Here is an 18,009-nt window from a genome sequence, read left to right on the forward strand (position 1 = left end):
TCTATCAAAGCACGAGAGGGGATCTTTAGATAGAGGGGCCCCAGACAGTTCTTATTGGGCCCTTAAAGCTACGTTTCACGTTGGCTTCCTTTGCTTGCTACGAAGATGACCAGCATTAGCTACACGGATGCAGTGGAAGCTCCAGCCAGCCCTCGGGGCTGTGTTTACCGAGGTTCAGCAGCGTGAGAAACCCGCCAGTGGACCCTCCCGCCTCCCCTTTTCAGTTACTGCTGCCTGGGCGGCTGGAGTTACGGTGAGCGTGGGTGTGGTCTACCCACTGCCCCAGCCGGTGGTTGCTTTTACAGGGTTGTTTTGCAAGATGTTACTTATTTAAAATCACAGTGACCTGAGGCATCATTTTTTTCTTGAAACCAATTCTTTGTTGTTGTTGTTGAGACGGGTCTGGCTCTGTCGCCCAGGTAGAGTGCAGTGGTGCGATCATGGCTCACTGTAGCCTTGACCTCCCAGGCTCGAGAGATTCTTTCACTTCAGCCTCCCAAATAGCTGGGACCACAGGTATACGTCACCAAGCCCAGCTATTTTTTTTTTTTTTTTTTTTTTTGGTAGAGATGAGATCTCACTCTGTTGTCCGGGCTGGTTTTGAACTCCTGGGCTCAAGCGATCCTCCCACCTTGGCCTCCCAAAATGATGGGATTGCAGGCCTGAGCCTCCACACCTGCCCTGAAACCAGTTCTTCTAAGGGAAAATAAGAGTGGTCAAAGAGTGTATAGCACAATTTAAATTCTCACTAAATTTTTCATTGCCTTGTAGAAATTTTCATCCCATTATTTAGCTTTTTGGCTCCAATGAGATTTTCAAAATAGAAAATGCATGTGTTTAGTTACTAAGGCATAATTTACATGCAGCGAAACACACAGAGCTTGTGTCCAGTTCAATTGTTTTGACAAAGGATTCACCAGACTCCTGTCGTGATGTAGAATCTGCCTGTGATCCATGGAGATTGCCTCGCAGGCTGCTCCAGCGCCCGCCTGCCGCGCCGGACAGGAGCGCTGCTATGATTTTACCGACACTCTGAGTGTTAGGAGTCACACGTGCGGGCGGTTTTGCGTCTGCCACGGCTCACGCAGAGAACTGTTTTTGAGCTTCCTCTGAGGTGCTGCACAAGGAGTGGGTGTGGGATGCGCTGTTGCGTGCTCGTCGTCTCTGAGGGCGCGCGGGTGGGTTTTCGCTGTCTGAAGAGTTGGGCCTATTTTTGTGCACGTGTTTGGCGGGCATGTGTTGTTTCTCTTGGGAACGTGCCCGGGGGAAGGCTGCATCCCAGGTGTGGAAGTCCCAGCGGTTCTGTGTGTCCCCACAGCCGAGAGGCTGAGTGCCGTTTGGTCGTGGAGGCTTTAGTTTGCATTTCCCTGACGCTCACCCATGTTGAGCACTGTCCACTCGTCTGTTGCCATTCGCACACGTTTTCTGAGTGTCCGAGGATGTCTTTTGCCCATTTTTTTGATGACCAGATTGTGAAAGTCCTTTATATATTCCATATTCAGGGCTTTTGTCTGGTACGTGTACTGTGACTATCTCCCATTCTTTGATTTGCCTATTAATTTTATTACTGATGTTGTAAACTAAGAATAAAATCCTAAGTCCCCCGCCGGCTGAACGAGCTCCCTCTTGGTCAAGGGGACCCCAGAGAAACCTTAAAAATTGAGTTTCCGGCCATAAAAGGATGGGAGGTTGGACACACCTGGTTATACTCCCACCCTTTTTCAGTTTAGACACAACTGACCAACATTAGTGTTAAAGTGGAGATCACGAGACTGACAGACTCTGTGGCAATAAGACGCCGAGTTATAATCAGGACCTAAGGCCGTGCCAGGCCGGGGTTAAGTCACACACCCTTACAGTTAAAGAATAAGGCTTGGGTTTTCCTTTCCTCTAGCAGTTAAGCAGGCACTGGCCTGAGACAAGCGGTATGGAAACAGTGATGGCTCGCTGCCAGGCACTAACTGACCCCCCATTTCACGGCCATAACTACAGCGTCACTTTCCATAACTTCCTCCTGATAAGACACCGCTGGCCACGGACTGGTTCTGCTGGTCTATGGAGGATGTGACTGGAGTGACTCCCGGGCCGCGCCTCACCTTTGGCCATATAGGGCCTCATTGTCTTACATGTAAATGTGAAATCTCACCTCTCAGTGAACATGGGTCCTGCGTTACATGCATGTTTATCTAGTACACATGCATTAAGACAGGAGAGAGGAGCGCTTGAGCCCAGGAGTTCAAGACCAGCCTGCGAAACACAGCAAGACACCCTTTTTACCAAAAAGTAAAAATAAAATTAGCCAGATGTGGTGGCAGGCATGTAGTCCTAGCTACTTGGGAGGCTGAGGCGGGAGAGTTGCTTGAGCCCAGGAGTTCAAGATGGCAGTGAGCTGTGATTGCACCACTGCACTCCAGCCTGGGCAACAGAGCAAACCTGTCTCTAAAAGAAAGAAAGAAATTTTAAAAAGGAGGAAAGGAAAGAAAGGAGAAAAGAGGAAAGGAAACAGGAAAGGAAACTGTTCCCATTAAACAGTAACTCCCCATTCCTCCCTGCCCCCCAGCCCCTGGCAACCACCATTGTCTTTTCTGTCTCTATGAATTCGACAACCCTGGGAACCTCATGAGTAGAATCATACAGTATTTGTCCTGTTGTGATGAGCTGCTTTTCACTTAGCATAGTGTTTTCAAGGTTCATTCCTGTTGTAGCATGCGTCCAAAATTTCTTTTCAGGACTGTAGAATATTCCACGGTCTGTATAGACCACCTTTTGTTTATCCATTCATCTGTGGGTGGACACTTGCTCCCACCTTTTGGCTGTGGTGAACAATGCTGCTGCAGACATGGTGGCTGTGGTGAACAGTGCCGAGACATGGTGGCCGTGGTGAACGGTGCCGAGACATGGTGGCCGTGGTGGACGGTGCCGAGACATGGTGGCTGTGGTGGACGGTGCCGAGACATGGTGGCTGTGGTGGACGGTGCTGCTGAGACATGGTGGCTGTGGTGAACGGTGCCGAGACATGGTGGCTGTGGTGGACGGTGCTGCCGAGACATGGTGGCTGTGGTGGACGGTGCCGAGACATGGTGGCTGTGGTGAACGGTGCCGAGACATGGTGGCTGTGGTGAACGGTGCTGCTGAGACATGGTGGCTGTGGTGAACGGTGCTGAGACATGGTGGCTGTGGTGGACGGTGCTGAGACATGGGGCTGTGGTGAATGGTGCTGCCGAGACATGGTGGCTGTGGTGAATGGTGCTGCTAATATGTCTGGAATTGGTGGATTCTTGGTCTCACTGACTTCAAGAATGAAGCCGCAGACCCTCGCAGTGAGTGTTACAGTTCTTAAAGATGGTGTGTCCGGAGTTTGTTCCTTCTGATGTTCGGATGTGTTTGGAGTTTCTTCCTTCTGGTGGGTTCGTGGTCTCGCTGGCTTCAGGAGTGAAGCTGCAGACCTTCACAGTGAGTGTTACAGCTCATAAAGGCAGTGCAGACCCAAAGAGTGAGCAGCAGCAAGATTTATTGCAAAGAGCGAAAGAACAAAGCTTCCATAGTGTGGAAGGGGACCCGAGTGGGTTGCTGGGGCTGGCTCCGGCAGCCTGCTTTTATTCCCTTATCTGACCCCCACCCCCCCCACATCCTGCTGATTGGCCCATTTTGCAGACACCTGATTGGTCCATTTTATAGAGAGCTGATTGGTCTGTTTTGACAGGGTGCTGATTAGTGCGTTTACGATCCCTGAGCTAGACACAGAATGATATTTACAATCCTCTAGCTAGACGTAAAAGTTCTCCAAGTCCCCACGAAATTAACTAGACACAGAGCAGCGATTGGTGCATTTACAAACCTTGAGCTAGACACAAGGTGCTGATTGATGCGTTTACAAACCTTGAGCTAGACACAGAGTGCTGATTGGTGTATTTACAATCCTGTAGCTAGACATAAAGGTTCTCCAAGTCTCCACCGGATTAGCTAGATACAGAGAGTGCTGATTGGTGCATCCACAAACCCTGAGCTAGACACGGAGTGCTGATTGGTGCATTTACAATCCTCCAGCTAGACATAAAAGTTCTCCAAGTCCTCACCCGACTCAGGAGCCCAGCTGGCTTTGCCTAATGGACCCAGCGCCTGGCCGCAGGCAGAGCTGCCCACCAGTCCAGTGCCGTGCGCTACACTCCTCAGCCCTTGGGTGGTTGATGGGATCGGGTGCCGCGGAGCAGGGGATGGTGCCCGTTGGGGAGGCTCGGGCTGCGTGGGAGCCCACGGGCGGGGGTGCGGGGGGCCTCGGGCATGGCAGGCTGCCGAGCCCTGCCCCGCGGGGAGGCAGCTGAGGCCCGGCAAGAATTCGAACCTGGTGCAGGGGGGCTGGCAGTGCTGGGGGACCCTCCGCAGCTGCTGGCCCAGGTGCTAAACCCCTCACTGCCCAGGGCCGGGGGTGCCGGCAGATGCTCTGAGTGCGGGGCCCGCCGAGCTTGCACCCACCCAGAACTCACGCTGCATGCAGCCCCGGTTCCCGCCTGCAGCTCTCCCTCCACACCTCCCTGCAAGCAGAGGGAGCCGGCTCCAGCCTCGGCCAGCCCAGAGAGGGGCTCCCACAGTGCAGCAGCGGGCTGGAGGGCTCCTCAAGTGTGGCCAGAGTGGATGCTGAGGCCCAGGAGGTGCTGAGAGTGAGTGAGGGCTGCTAGCACGTTGTCACCTTTCACTAAGACGTGGTTGTGGTGAACAATGCTGCTAAGATATGGTTGTACAAATGTCTCTTGGAGTCCTGGTTTTCAGTTCTTTAGGGTGTAGAACCACAAGTAAAGTTGCTGGGTCATAGAGTAATTCTGTGTTTAATTTTGTGTGTGTGTTTAGTTTTTTGAGAAACTGACATACTGTTTTTCACACCATTTTATATTCTCAGCAGTGTGCACAAGGGTTCCATTCTCTCCACATGCGTTTGCCAACATTTATTTCTGTTTTTTTGGTAATAGCCATTCTAATGGGTGTGGAGTAGTATTTCATTTTGATTTTGATTTGCATTTCCCTAATAATTAGTGACATTAATCAATAGTTTTTAATTGAAGTATTTAATTTAACCATTTGTATTTAATGTAGGTGTTAGAGTGTTTGGGTTGGAGTCTGCCATCTTTATGTTCGATTTCTGTTTTTCCACCTGCTTTTCCCTGCTCCTCCTTCCCTTCCTTTTTTGTAGGTAGAGGGATCAAGTTGTCTTTAATTCAGTTTTATCTCCTCTGCTGACTTTTTAGTTCTGCCTCTTTGTGTTGTTTTTTAAGTGGTTCCTCTGGAGATTCAATGTACTTCACAGAACCTCAGCGAGCGGACTCCAGTTATACTCCGTGCTCTCGTCGGCACGCATTTCACTTCTAGGTATGCTAGAAAATTCTACAACACACTTATTACTATTTTATTTATTTTTCTATTTATTTATTTATTTGTTTGTTTTTGAGACAGAGTCTCGCTCTGTTGCCCAGGCTGGAGTGCAGTGGTGCTATCTCGGCTCACCGCAAGCTCCACCCTCCCGGGTTCACGCTATTCTCCTGCCTCAGCCTCCTGAGTAGCTGGGACTACAGGCACCTGCCACCACGCCCAGCTAATTTTTTTGTGTTTTTAGTAGAGACGGGGTTTCACCATGTTAGCCAGGATGGTCTCACTCTCCTGACCTCGTGATCCACCCACCTCGGCCTCCCAAAGTGCTGGGATTACAGGTGTGAGCCACCATGCCTGGTCCACACTTATTATTTTTACTTTAGTTAATAGTCTAATATTTAAGGGTATATTGTTTTTTAAATCCAATGCCTTTACTTTTATTTTATTTTTTTTGAGATGGGGTCTTACTCTGTCATCCAGGCTAGGGTGTGGTGGCGCGATCTCGGCTCACTGCAGCGTCAACCTCCTGGACTCAAGCGATCCTCCCACCTCCCTCCCAAGTAGCTGGGATCACAGGCATGTGCCATCACGCCTGGCTGATTTCTGTAAGGGGTTTCGTTGTATTGCCCAGGCCGGTCTTAAAACTCCTGCCCTCAAGCGATCCTGCAGCCTCAGCCTTCCAAAGTGCTGGGATTACAGGTGTGAGCCACTGCTCCTGGCCTTTACTTCTTAAATTGAAAATTTCTATAAACTTTTACAGTAGTTGGCCAGACATACTGAACATATTTGTTGAGTGTTGCAGTTGAAAACCATCAGACTCCAGTTTATTCTGGAGCCAGAGGGCCTGGCCTGGGCCTAACCCTGCCGCCTACTCACAGTGTGGTCTTATGCAAGTCTTTTCCTCATCTTTAAAGTGGGGCGATAAGAGGCATTGTTGAAATTAGTGAAATCAGTTTGTGTGTATAAATCCCTTCGCGTGGTGTCTGGCACGTGGCAAGTGCTCTGGAAGTGTTGATTGCTGCTGTTGTTGGACAGTGAACAGGTTTACATCCCTTGGAGACCCAGGATCTGTAGCACAAAAAGACTTATCCTTTCAGCCCATGTTCTCCAAGTTCCCTGCTGCCAAAGCTTTTTTTTTTTCCTTTGAGACAGGGCCTCGCTCTGTTGCCCAGGCTGGAGTGCAGGTGCGTTCCCGGCTCGATCAGCTTGAATGCGTCTGCACTTCGGCTTCGAACTCCTGGGCTCAAGCAGTCCTCTTGCATCAGCCTCCCAGGTAGCTGATATTCTAGGTGTGAGCCACCATGTCCAGACCGTGCAGGCTTGTTACTGCCCAGAGTTGAGCACCTGGGAAGCAACACCAGCGTCCACCGTCTAGAAACTAAAATCGCCTTGGTTTCTGGACACAGAAAGCCGTATGATGGGGTTCTACTTCAGTGGGAAAGAGTAAACTTCTAACAGAGTGACCCTGCCACAGCACAGCTATAACCATGGACAGAGCATGAAAAACAGCTCCCTGAGGGCCCTGGAGAGTGGCAGATTTTGGAGGGAAGTTTTGACTTGGAGGAAGCAACCAGCACAGTTTCCTGTTTTTGTATCTTTGCCCTGAGGGCAGCCACAGTCCCCACATGACAGTGTGGGGTGACTAACGCACTGATAGAAAGTCCACTGTCTGGGCCGGGTGCAGCGGCTCACGCCTGTGATCCCAGCACTTTGGGAGGCGGAGGCAGGTGGATCACGAGGTCAGGAGTTTGAGACCAGCCTGGCCAACATGCTGAAACCCCGTCTCTACTAAAAATACAAAAAATTAGTCAGGTGTGGTGGCGGGTGCCTGTAATCCCAGTTACTCGTGAGGCTGAGGCAGGAGAATCGCATGAGCCTGGGAGGCAGAGGCTTCAGCGAGCTGAGATCGCGCCACTGCACTCCAGCCTGGGTGACAGAGCGAGACTCTGTCTCAAAAAAAAAAAAAGTAAAAATTCTACTATCTGGCAGGGCAGCTCACTCCTGTAATCCCAGGATTTTGGGAGGCTGAGACAGAGAATTGCTTGAGGCCAGGCATTCGAGACCAGCCTGGGCAACACAGTCTCTACAAAAGAAAAGGACATTACCTGGGTGTAATGGTGTGCACCTGAGGTCCCAACTATTCAGGAGGCCGGGGTGAGAGGATCGCTGCCACTGCATTCCTGCCTGGGCGACAGAGGGAGAATGTGTCTCCAGAAAACAAACAAACAAAAAAGAAAGTACGCTATCTTCCTTGTTCCAGGAGCAGGCAGGGGAAGGAGCTAGGCACCCATAGCTCCTCGAAAATGAGAGTAGAAGCCCCAGAAAGAGCCAGAGAGGAGGAGTCCTGTGTATAGATGCCGCTCGTTTCTGGCAAACCCCTGACCCCTGCGTGCACCCTGTGCCATGCAGTGACCTGAGCCACCGCTCACCGCAGGTGTGACAGCATTTGCAGTTTGAATCTAATGAAATTAATTGCCTGCTAAGTAGAAACATTGATTCTCTTCAGAGGAATATCACAGAATCCAGTGTCTTCACAATGTAACGTTTGCAATGTACAGGATACAGTTCAAAATCACTCAACATATGAAGAGCCAGGAAAATGTGAGCCATTCTCGAAGGGAAAGACAACAGATATCAATTGTGTTATGACCTAGCTGTTGGAATAGTCAAAAAAGCACTTTGGAGCAGGTTTAGTGTCTGTGCTCAGTGAAGAAAAGGGAAATGCACGCATAATGAACAAAGTGCCGGAAATCTCAGCAGAGGAAACATGTTTAAATGAGCCAAATGGGAATTTTAGGTCAAACAAACACAAGATCTGGCTGGGTGTGGTGGCTCACGCCTGTAATCCCAGCACTTTGGGAGGCTGAGGTAGGTGGATCACCTGCGGTCAGGAGTTCAAGACAAGCCTGACCAACATGGTGAAACCCTGTCTCTACTAAAAATACAAACAGCAACAACAAAAATTTAGCAGGGCTTGGTGGTGGGCTCCTGTAATCCCAGCTACTCGGGAGGCTGAGGCAAAGAATCACTTGAGCCCAGGAGGCAGAGGCTGCAGTGAGCCCAGATCATGCCACTGCACTCCAGCCTGGGGCTGGGGGACAAGAGTGAAACTCTTGTCTCAAAAAAAAAAACAAGATCTGAAATTTTATTTTATTTATTTATTTTTGAGACAGTTCTGCTCTGTCACCCAGGCTGGAGTTCAGTGGCACGATCTCGTCTCACTGCAACCTCTGCCTCCCAGGTTCAAGTGATTCTCCTGCCTCAGCCTCCTGAGTAGCTGGGACTACAGGCGCCCACCACTACGCCTGGCAATTTTTTTTTTTTTTTTTTTTTTAGTAGAGACAGGGTTTCACTATGTTGGCCAGGCTTGTCTTGAACTGACCTCAGGTGAGCCACCTACCTCAGCCTCTCAAGGTGCTGGGATTACAGGCATGAGCCACTGTGCTTGGCCAAGATCTGAAATTTTAAAATTCACTGAATGAACATAACAGAAGGGAAATAACAGAGAAAATAGGCAGAGTCCTCAAAGACAGAGGAATAGAAATCATCCAAGCTGGAAAAAAAAAAAAAAGGGTGGAAGTGATTGGAGGAAAATAAAACAAAACCATGAACAGAGCCTCAGGGACCTTAGGTGATATCAACATGTCTAACACATGGGTAATTACAGAGGTCCAGGAGAGGAGAGGCACAGTGGACAGAAGTACTTGAAGAAACAGTAACCAGAAACTTTCAAATTTGGTGAAAGACATAAATGTTTAGTTTTAAGAATCCCAAACAGGATAAATGAGAATAAAACCACACCTGGACCCATCACTTCAAAAGTTTTTTTTTTTTTTTTTTTTTTTTTTGAGACAGAGTTTTGCTGTTGTCGCCCAGGCTGGAGTGCAGTGGTGTGATCTCGGCTCACTGCAACCTCTACCTCCCAGTTCAAGCGATTCTCCTGCCTCAGCCTCCCATGTAGCTGGGACTATATGCCCGTGCCACCACGCCCGATTAATTTTTGTATTTTTAGTAGATACGGGGTTTCTCCATGTTGGCCAGGCTAGTCTCGAACTCCTGACCTCAGGGGATCTGCCTGCCTCAGCCTCCTAAAGTGCTGGGATTACAGGTGTAAGCCACCACACCCAGCCCCAAAACTATTAAAAACTAAAGATTAACCTTAAAAATCTTGAAAGCAGCCAGAGAAAAACAACAGATCACACACAGCACAGCACTGTGAAGACTGAGCTGATAAACCATGAGCCAATAGACCGTGAGCTGACAGACTGTGAGCTGACTGATAGACCGTGAGCCGACGGACCCTGAGCCAATAGACTGAGCTGATTGATAGACGTGAGTCAATGGACCCTGAGCCGATAGACCATGAGCTGACAGACCCTGAGCTGATAGACCATGAGCTGATAGACTGAGTCTGTGAGATTTAAAAAAAAATTTTTTTTGATACAGAGTCTTGCTCTGTTACCAAGGCTGGAGTGCAGTGGTACAGTCTCAGCTCACTGCAACCTCTGCCTCCTGGGTTCAAGCGATTCTTGTGTCTCAGCCTCCCAAGTAGCTGGGACTACAGGCGTGTGCTACCATGCTGAGCTAATTTTTGTATTTTTAGTAGAGATGGGGTTTTGCCATGTTGGCCAGGGTGGCATCAAACTCCTGGCCTCAAGTGACCCACCCACTTGGCCTCCCAAAGTGCTGGGATTACAGGCATGAGCTGCCACGCCCGACCAAGTTTGTGAGTAATATGGAGACCAGAAGAAAGTGGAACTGCTGAAAGAAAAAAAAAGCATAGAATTCTGTATTCTCTAAGAATAAACATTACATGAAAATATTTTCAGAAAAAGGAAAACTGATAAAATTTGTCACCATCAAATTGTGCTACCGGAAATGCTGAAGATAGTATATACTACAGTGAAACTCAGATTTTTAAGAATGAATAATGAACATCAAAATTAGTAAATATCTGGGGAAAAATTAAAACATCTCTTGGGTTTATAATGTATGCAGATATGACAGCCACAACATGAAGAGTAGTAGAGGGGATCCGTGGACTGTACAGTTGCAAGGTGTCTACATGTCTACATTTTGCATAAAGTGGTATAATGCTAGTTCTAAGTAGACTAGAAAAAGCAAGGTTGAAATTGCAATTCCTAGAGCAACAACTATGAGAATAATGGAAAGAAGCACAACTAAAGGGCCAAAGGATAACTTGGAAAGGAATTTTTAAAACTTCAAATCATGCAAAAGAGGGCCAGAAAGAGAATAGAGGAACAAAAAACACAGGGACAATCAGAAAACAAATAATGGTAAAAACGGTAGACCTGAAATCCAACGATAGTGTCATTATACACTTGCCAAAGCTCAGCACCAAGAACGTGCAGCACCAAGAACGTGCAGCACCAAGAGTGCGCCCTCGTGTCAACCATGGACTTTGAGTGGTGGTGATGTGTCACTGTCGGTGTGTCAGCTGCAACAAGTGGGATGCTGAGGGTAAGGCTGCGCCTGGGTGGGCACAGCGGGGAGGCACAACTCCTTGTACTTAACTGCTCAATTTTGCTATGAACCTAAAATCACTGAAAAATAAAGGGCAGTGTGTGTACACAAAGGGACAATCAGAAAACGATTAACATACCTACATCTACCCATAACAGTAATTATATTAAATATTAACATACCTACATCTACCCATAATGATAATTATATTAAATATTAATGAATTAAACCCTCCAGTTAAAAGGCAGAGATTGCTAAAATGGACAAATTAGCAAGATTTACTACATGCTGTCTACAAAAGATGCACTGTGGTGTGTGTGTCTGTCCGTCTATGTATTTTTTTTTTTAAGAGATGGGGTCTTGCCTTTTTGCCCAAGGTAAAGTCTAGTAGTGCTCAAACTCCTGGGCTCAAGTGATCCTCCTGCCTCAGTCTCCAGAATAGCTGGGATTAGGGGCATGTGCCATCACACCCAACTAAAAGATGCACTTTAAATATAAAAAACACAAGTAGGCAGAAAGTGACTGCAAAAACCATACATATATAGACAACCCAGAATCATAGTAGGAGATTTTAACCTCTCTCTCCGATTCTTAGAACAATAGACCAAAAACAGCAATAGACAATCCACAATCATAGTCGGAGATTTTAACCTCTCTCTCTCTCCAATTCTTAGAACAATAGACCAAAAACATCAGCAGACAATCCACAATCATAGTCAGAGATTTTAACCTCTCTCTCACCAATTCTTAGAACAATAGACCAAAAACATCAATAGACAACCCAAAATCATAGTCGGAGATTTTAACCTCTCTCTCCAGTTCTTAGAACGATAGACCAAAAACATCAATAGACAATCCACAATCATAGTCGAAGATTTTAACCTCTCTCTCTCCAATTCTTAGAATAGACCAAAAACATCAATAGACAACCCACAATCATAGTCGGAGATTTTAACCTCTCCGATTCTTAGAACAATGGACCAAAAACATCACACACATATACACACACAAACACACACACATATATATCAGTGAGCATAAGAAGGCTGGAGTGGCTATTTTTTTTTTTTTGAGATGGAGTCTTCCTCTGTCTCCAAGACAAGTAAAATGGCACGATCTTGGCTCACTGCTACCTCCACCTCCTGGGTTCAAGTGATTCTCCTGCCCCAGCCTCCAGAGTAGCTGGGACGACAGGCGCGCACCACTTTACCCACCTCATTTTTGTATTTTTAGTAGAGATAGGGTTTCACCACAGTGGCCAGGCTGGTCTCGAACTCATGACCTCAAATGATCCGCCTGCCTTGGCTCCCAAATTGCTGGGATTACAGGCGTGAGCCACTACACCCAGCCTGGAGAGGCTATATTTCTGTAACATTAAGTCAGTTTCAAGATATGGAGTTATTACCAAAGGGAAAGCGGGGAGGGAAGACATCAATTATGAATGTGCCTAATAACAGAGCCTCAAAATACTGGAAGCAAAAGCAACAGAATTAAAGGGAGAAATAGACAATCTCACAATCATAGTAGGAGATTTTAACCTCTCTCTCTCCAATTCTTAGAACAACAGACCAAAAACATCAATAGACAACCGACAATCATAGTCAGAGATTTTAACCTCTCTCTTTCCAATTCTTAGAACAATAGACCAAAAACATCAGTAGACAACCCACAATCATAGTTGGAGATTTTAACCTCTCTCTCTCTCCAATTCTTAGAGCAATAGACCAAAAACATCAGTATACAACCCAGAATCACAGTCGGAGATTTTAACCTCTCTCTCTCCAATTCTTAGAAGAGACCAAAAACATCAATAGACAACCCAGAATCATAGTAGATTTTAACCTCTCTCTCCGATTCTTAGAACAATAGACCAAAAACATCAATAGACAATCCACAATCATAGTCGGAGATTTTAACCTCTCTCTCTGATTCTTAGAATAATAGACCAAAAACATCAGTAGACAATCCACAATCATAGTCGGAGATTTTAACCTCTCTCTCTCCAATTCTTAGAATAGACCAAAAACATCAATAGACAACCCAGAATCATAGTCGGAGATTTTAACCTACCTCTCTCCAATTCTTAGAACAATAGACCAAAAACATCAGTACACAACCCAGAATCACAGTCGGAGATTTTAACCTCTCTCTCTCCAATTCTTAGAAGAGACCAAAAACATCAATAGACAACCCAGAATCATAGTCGGCGATTTTAATCTCTCTCCGATTCTTAGAATAATAGACCAAAAACATCAATAGACAACCCACAATCATAGTCGGAGATTTTAACCTCTCTCTCTGGTTCTTAGAATAGACCAAAAACATCAGTAGACAATCCACAATCATAGTCGGAGATTTTAACCTCTCTCTCTGATTCTTAGAACAATAGACCAAAAACATCAATAGACAATCCACAATCTTAGTCGGAGATTTTAACCTCTCTCTCTCCGATTCTTAGAACAATAGACCAAAAACATCAATAGACAATCCACAATCATAGTCAGAGATTTTAACCTCTCTCTCTCCGATTCTTAGAACAATAGACCAAAAACATCAATAGACAATCCACAATCATAGTCGGAGATTTTAACCTCTCTCTCTCTGATTCTTAGAACAATAGACCAAAAACATCAATAGACAATCCACAATCTTAGTCGGAGATTTTAACCTCTCTCTCTCTGATTCTTAGAACAATAGACCAAAAACATCAATAGACAATCCACAATCTTAGTCGGAGATTTTAACCTCTCTCTCTCTCCGATTCTTAGAACAATAGACCAAAAACATCAATAGACAATCCACAATCTTAGTCGGAGATTTTAACCTCTCTCTCTCCGATTCTTAGAACAATAGACCAAAAACATCAATAGACAATCCACAATCTTAGTCGGAGATTTTAACCTCTCTCTGATTCTTAGAACAATAGACCAAAAACATCAATAGACAATCCACAATCATAGTCGGAGATTTTAACCTCTCTCTCTGATTCTTAGAACAATAGACCAAAAACATCAATAGACAATCCACAATCATAGTCAGAGATTTTAACCTCTCTCTCTCCGATTCTTAGAACAATAGACCAAAAACATCAGTAGACAATCCACAATCATAGTCGGAGATTTTAACCTCTCTCTCTGATTCTTAGAACAATAGACCAAAAACATCAATAGACAATCCACAATCTTAGTCGGAGATTTTAACCTCTCTCTCTCCGATTCTTAGAACAATAGACCAAAAACATCAATAGACAATCCACAATCTTAGTCGGAGATTTTAACCTCTCTCTGATTCTTAGAACAATAGACCAAAAACATCGATAGACAATCCATAATCATAGTCGGAGATTTTAACCTCTCTCTCTGATTCTTAGAACAATAGACCAAAAACATCAATAGACAATCCACAATCTTAGTCGGAGATTTTAACCTCTCTCTCTCCGATTCTTAGAACAATAGACCAAAAACATCAATAGGCAATCCACAATCTTAGTCGGAGATTTTAACCTCTCTCTCTCCGGTTCTTAGAACAATAGACCAAAAACATCAATAGACAATCCACAATCTTAGTCGGAGATTTTAACCTCTCTCTCTCCGGTTCTTAGAACAATAGACCAAAAACATCAATAGACAACCCACAATCTTAGTCGGAGATTTTAACCTCTCTCTCTCCGATTCTTAGAACAATAGACCAAAAACATCAATAGACAATCCACAATCATAGTCGGAGATTTTAACCTCTCTCTCTCTGCAATTCTTAGAACAATAGACCAAAAACATCAATAGACAACCCACAATCATAGTCGGTGATTTTAACCTCTCTCTCTCTGCAATTCTTAGAACAATAGACCAAAAACATCAATAGACAACGCACAATCATAGTCGGAGATTTTAACCTCTCTCTCTCCAATTCTTAGAATAGACCAAAAACATCAATAGACAATCCACAATCATAGTCAGAGATTGTAACCTCTCTGTCTCCAATTCTTAGAACAATAGACCAAAAACATCAATAAGACAACCCACAATCATAGTCGGAGATTTTAACCTCTCTCTCTCTCTGATTCTTAGAACAATAGACCAAAAACATCAATAGACAACCCACAATCATAGTCGGAGATTTTAATCTCTCTCCAATTCTTAGAATAGACCAAAAACATCAATAGACAACCCACAATCATAGTCGGAGATTTTAACCTCTCTGTCTCCGATTCTTTGGAACAATAAACCAAACACATCAGTGAAGACATGGGGGATCTGAATAACACTATCATCATGTTGACCTGAATGGTATTTATAGGAAGTTACACATATCAGGCTGCACATGGGGGCTCAAGCTTATAATCCAGGCACTTTGGGAGCCCGAGTCGGGGGGATCACCTGAGGTCAGGAGTTCAGGACCGACCTGGCCAACATGGCGAAACCCCATCTATACTAAAAATACAAAAATTCGCTGGATGTGGTGGCGGGCAGCTGTAATCCCAGCTACTCGGGAGGCTGAGGCAGGGGAATGGTGTGAACCCAAAAGACGGAGTGACCCGAGATCGTGCCACTGCACCCCAGCCTGGGCAAGAAGAGCAAAACTCTTCTCAAAAACAAAAAGAAAAAGTTACACCAATACTCCTAAGTGCACATGATACGTTTTCCAACACAGACCAACTGCTGTGTCCTAAAACAAGTTCCAACGAATTTTAAAAGAATCATACAAAGTATGCTTTCTGAGCACAGAGGAATTAAATTAGAAATCAACCACAAATAAAATAGGAAAAACTCAAATGTTTGGAAATTCACCCACTTTTGAATAAACCATGGGTCAAAGAAGAACTCAAATGGGAAATTAGAAAATATTTCCAGGCTGGGGCCAGGTGCAGTGGCTCACACATGTAATCCCAGCACTTTGGGAGGTCGAGGTGGGTGGATCAGAAGGTCAGGAGTTCGAGACTATCCTGGCCAGCATGGTGAAACCCCATCTCTAATAAAAATTTAAAAAATTAGCTGGGCATGGTGGTGCGCATCTGTAATCCCAGCTACTCAGGCGGCTGGGGCAGAGAATTGCTTAAAAACCCTAGAGGTGGAGCTGGCAGTGAGCCAAGATCGCACCACTGCACTCCAGCCTGGGTGACAGAGCGAGACTGTTTCAAAAAAAAAAAAAAAATTTGTAACTCAGGTGGGGAAAAAATGACAGAAGAAGAAAAAATATTTCCAACTGAATAATAATGAAAATATAACATCAAAATTGTTGGTGTAGCTAAAGCAATACTTAGAACTCTGTAACTAAGTGCGTGTAAAGGCATGAAAGCAGAGACCTAAGATTCACTCCCAGAAGCCAAGGAAAAAAGAACAAAGCCAAAAAAGGGAAATAAAGACAAATACAGAAATCAGTGGCATAGAAAGCATGAGAAAAATGGAGAAACTTAACAATATCAAAAGCTGATTTTTTCCCTAAAAGACTGGAAAGATTGACAAACCTCTACTAAGAATGGTCAATTTTAAGAAAGAAGAAAGAGCCAGGTGAGGTGGGTGGTTCACGCCTGTAATCCCAGCACTTTGGGAGGCACAGGTGGGAGGACTGCTTGAACCCAGGAGTTTAAGACCAGCCTGGGAATCAGAAGGAGACCCCATCTCTACAAAAAAAAAAAAAAAAAAAAAAAAAAAAATTTAATGAGCTGGGTGTGGTGGCTCGAGCCTGTAGTCCTGGCTAGTCAGAAGGCTGAGGCAGGAGGATCGCTTGAGCCCAGGAGGTTGAGGCTGCAGTGAACTGTGATCACACCACTGCACTCCAGCCCAGGCGACAGAGAGAGACCTGTTTGAAAAGCAAACAAACAAATAGAAAGATAGGCCAGGCACGGTGGCTCACACTTGTAATCCCAGCACTTTGGGATGCCAAGGTGGGCGGATCACTTGAGGTCAGAAGTTTGAGACCAGGCTGGCCAACATGGTGAAACCCTGTCTCTACTAAAAATACAAAAATCAGCCAGGCATGGTGGTGGGTGCCTGTAATCCCAGCTGCTCAGGAGGCTGTGAGGCACAAGAATCGCTTGAACCCGGGAGGCAGAGGTTGCAGTGAGCCGAGATCATGCCACTGCACTCCAGCCTGGGCGACAGAGTGAGACTCAGTCTCAAAAGAAACAGATAGCACAAATCACCAATATCAAGAACAAAAGAGGCATTATTTCTAAGGATCCTATAGACATAGTAATAGACTATTGCCATCTCTGGTGGCTCACACCTGTAATCCCAGCACTTTGGGAGACCGAGGCAGGAGGATTGTTTGAGCCCAGGAGTTCAAGACCAGCAACATCATGCTTCAGTTTTGTTTCATAGCGAGACCCTGTCTCTACAAAAAATCAAAAAATTAGCCAGGTGTGGCAGCACTTGCTTGTGTTCCAGCTACTTGGGAGGCTGAGGTGGGAGGATGGCCTGGGCCTGGGAGACTGAGGCCGCGGTGAGCTGAGGTCACACCACTTTGCTCCAGCCTGGGTGACAGAGTGAGACCATGTCTCAAAATAATAGGAGACTATGATGAACAATTTTAGGCCAGTAACTGTAGCAATTTCAATGCAATGGATAAACTCTTGGAAGAATATAACTTGTCAAAAGCAATGGAAATCTGCATGGTCCTCTTTCTGTTCAGGAAATTGAATTAATTACCAGAGAACCTACCTACCAAGAAAACTCCTGCAAATATACATGGTTTCCTGGTGAATTCTATCAAACATTCAAAGAAGAAATCACAATATTCTTACACAAACTCTTTCAGAAAATAAAAGAGGAGGGGGAACGGGTGCTGTGGCTCCCACGTGTAATCCCAGCACTTTGGGAGGCTGAGGCAGGAGGATCACCTGAGGCCAGGAGTTCGAGACCAGCCTGGACAATATAGTGAGACCCTGTGTACAAAAAAAATTATACCTGTAGCCCCAGCTACTTGGGAGGCTGAGGTGGGAGGATCCCTTGATCCCAGGAGCTCAAGGCGGCAGTGAGCCATGATCGCACCACTACACTCCAGCCTGGCAACAGAGTGAGACCCTGTCTCTCTTTAAAAAAAGGAGGGCCTATTTCCCAGCTTGTTTTATGAGGCAATATAACCCAATACCAAAACCTGACAAAGACACCTAAAAAAAATTATAGACCACTATCCTTCATGAACACAGGCAAAAATCCTTACGAA

General features: G+C 45.6%; 1 protein-coding gene across 12 annotated transcripts in view; it reads left to right on the forward strand.

The window, feature by feature from the left end:
• Positions 1-18,009, forward strand: part of C1H1orf159 (chromosome 1 C1orf159 homolog) — a 36,675-nt gene that overhangs the window by 4,054 nt on the left and 14,612 nt on the right. For 5 of the 12 annotated variants that reach the window (XM_063595294.1, XM_034951729.3, XM_055100123.2 and 2 more), the window contains 2 exons: positions 106-253; positions 5,268-5,361. The exons of 4 other annotated variants lie outside the window; for them this stretch is intronic. The gene's annotated coding sequence lies outside the window, so the exon portion shown is untranslated. Of the gene's footprint in view, positions 1-105; positions 254-274; positions 4,659-5,267; positions 5,362-18,009 lie in introns of those variants that run through there. 3 more of the 12 variants (XM_008977405.4, XM_034951731.3, XM_034951732.3) reach the window with 2 other exon arrangements.

Source organism: Pan paniscus, chromosome 1 (genome assembly GCF_029289425.2).
Source record: "Pan paniscus chromosome 1, NHGRI_mPanPan1-v2.0_pri, whole genome shotgun sequence".
Lineage (NCBI taxonomy): Eukaryota > Metazoa > Chordata > Mammalia > Primates > Hominidae > Pan > Pan paniscus.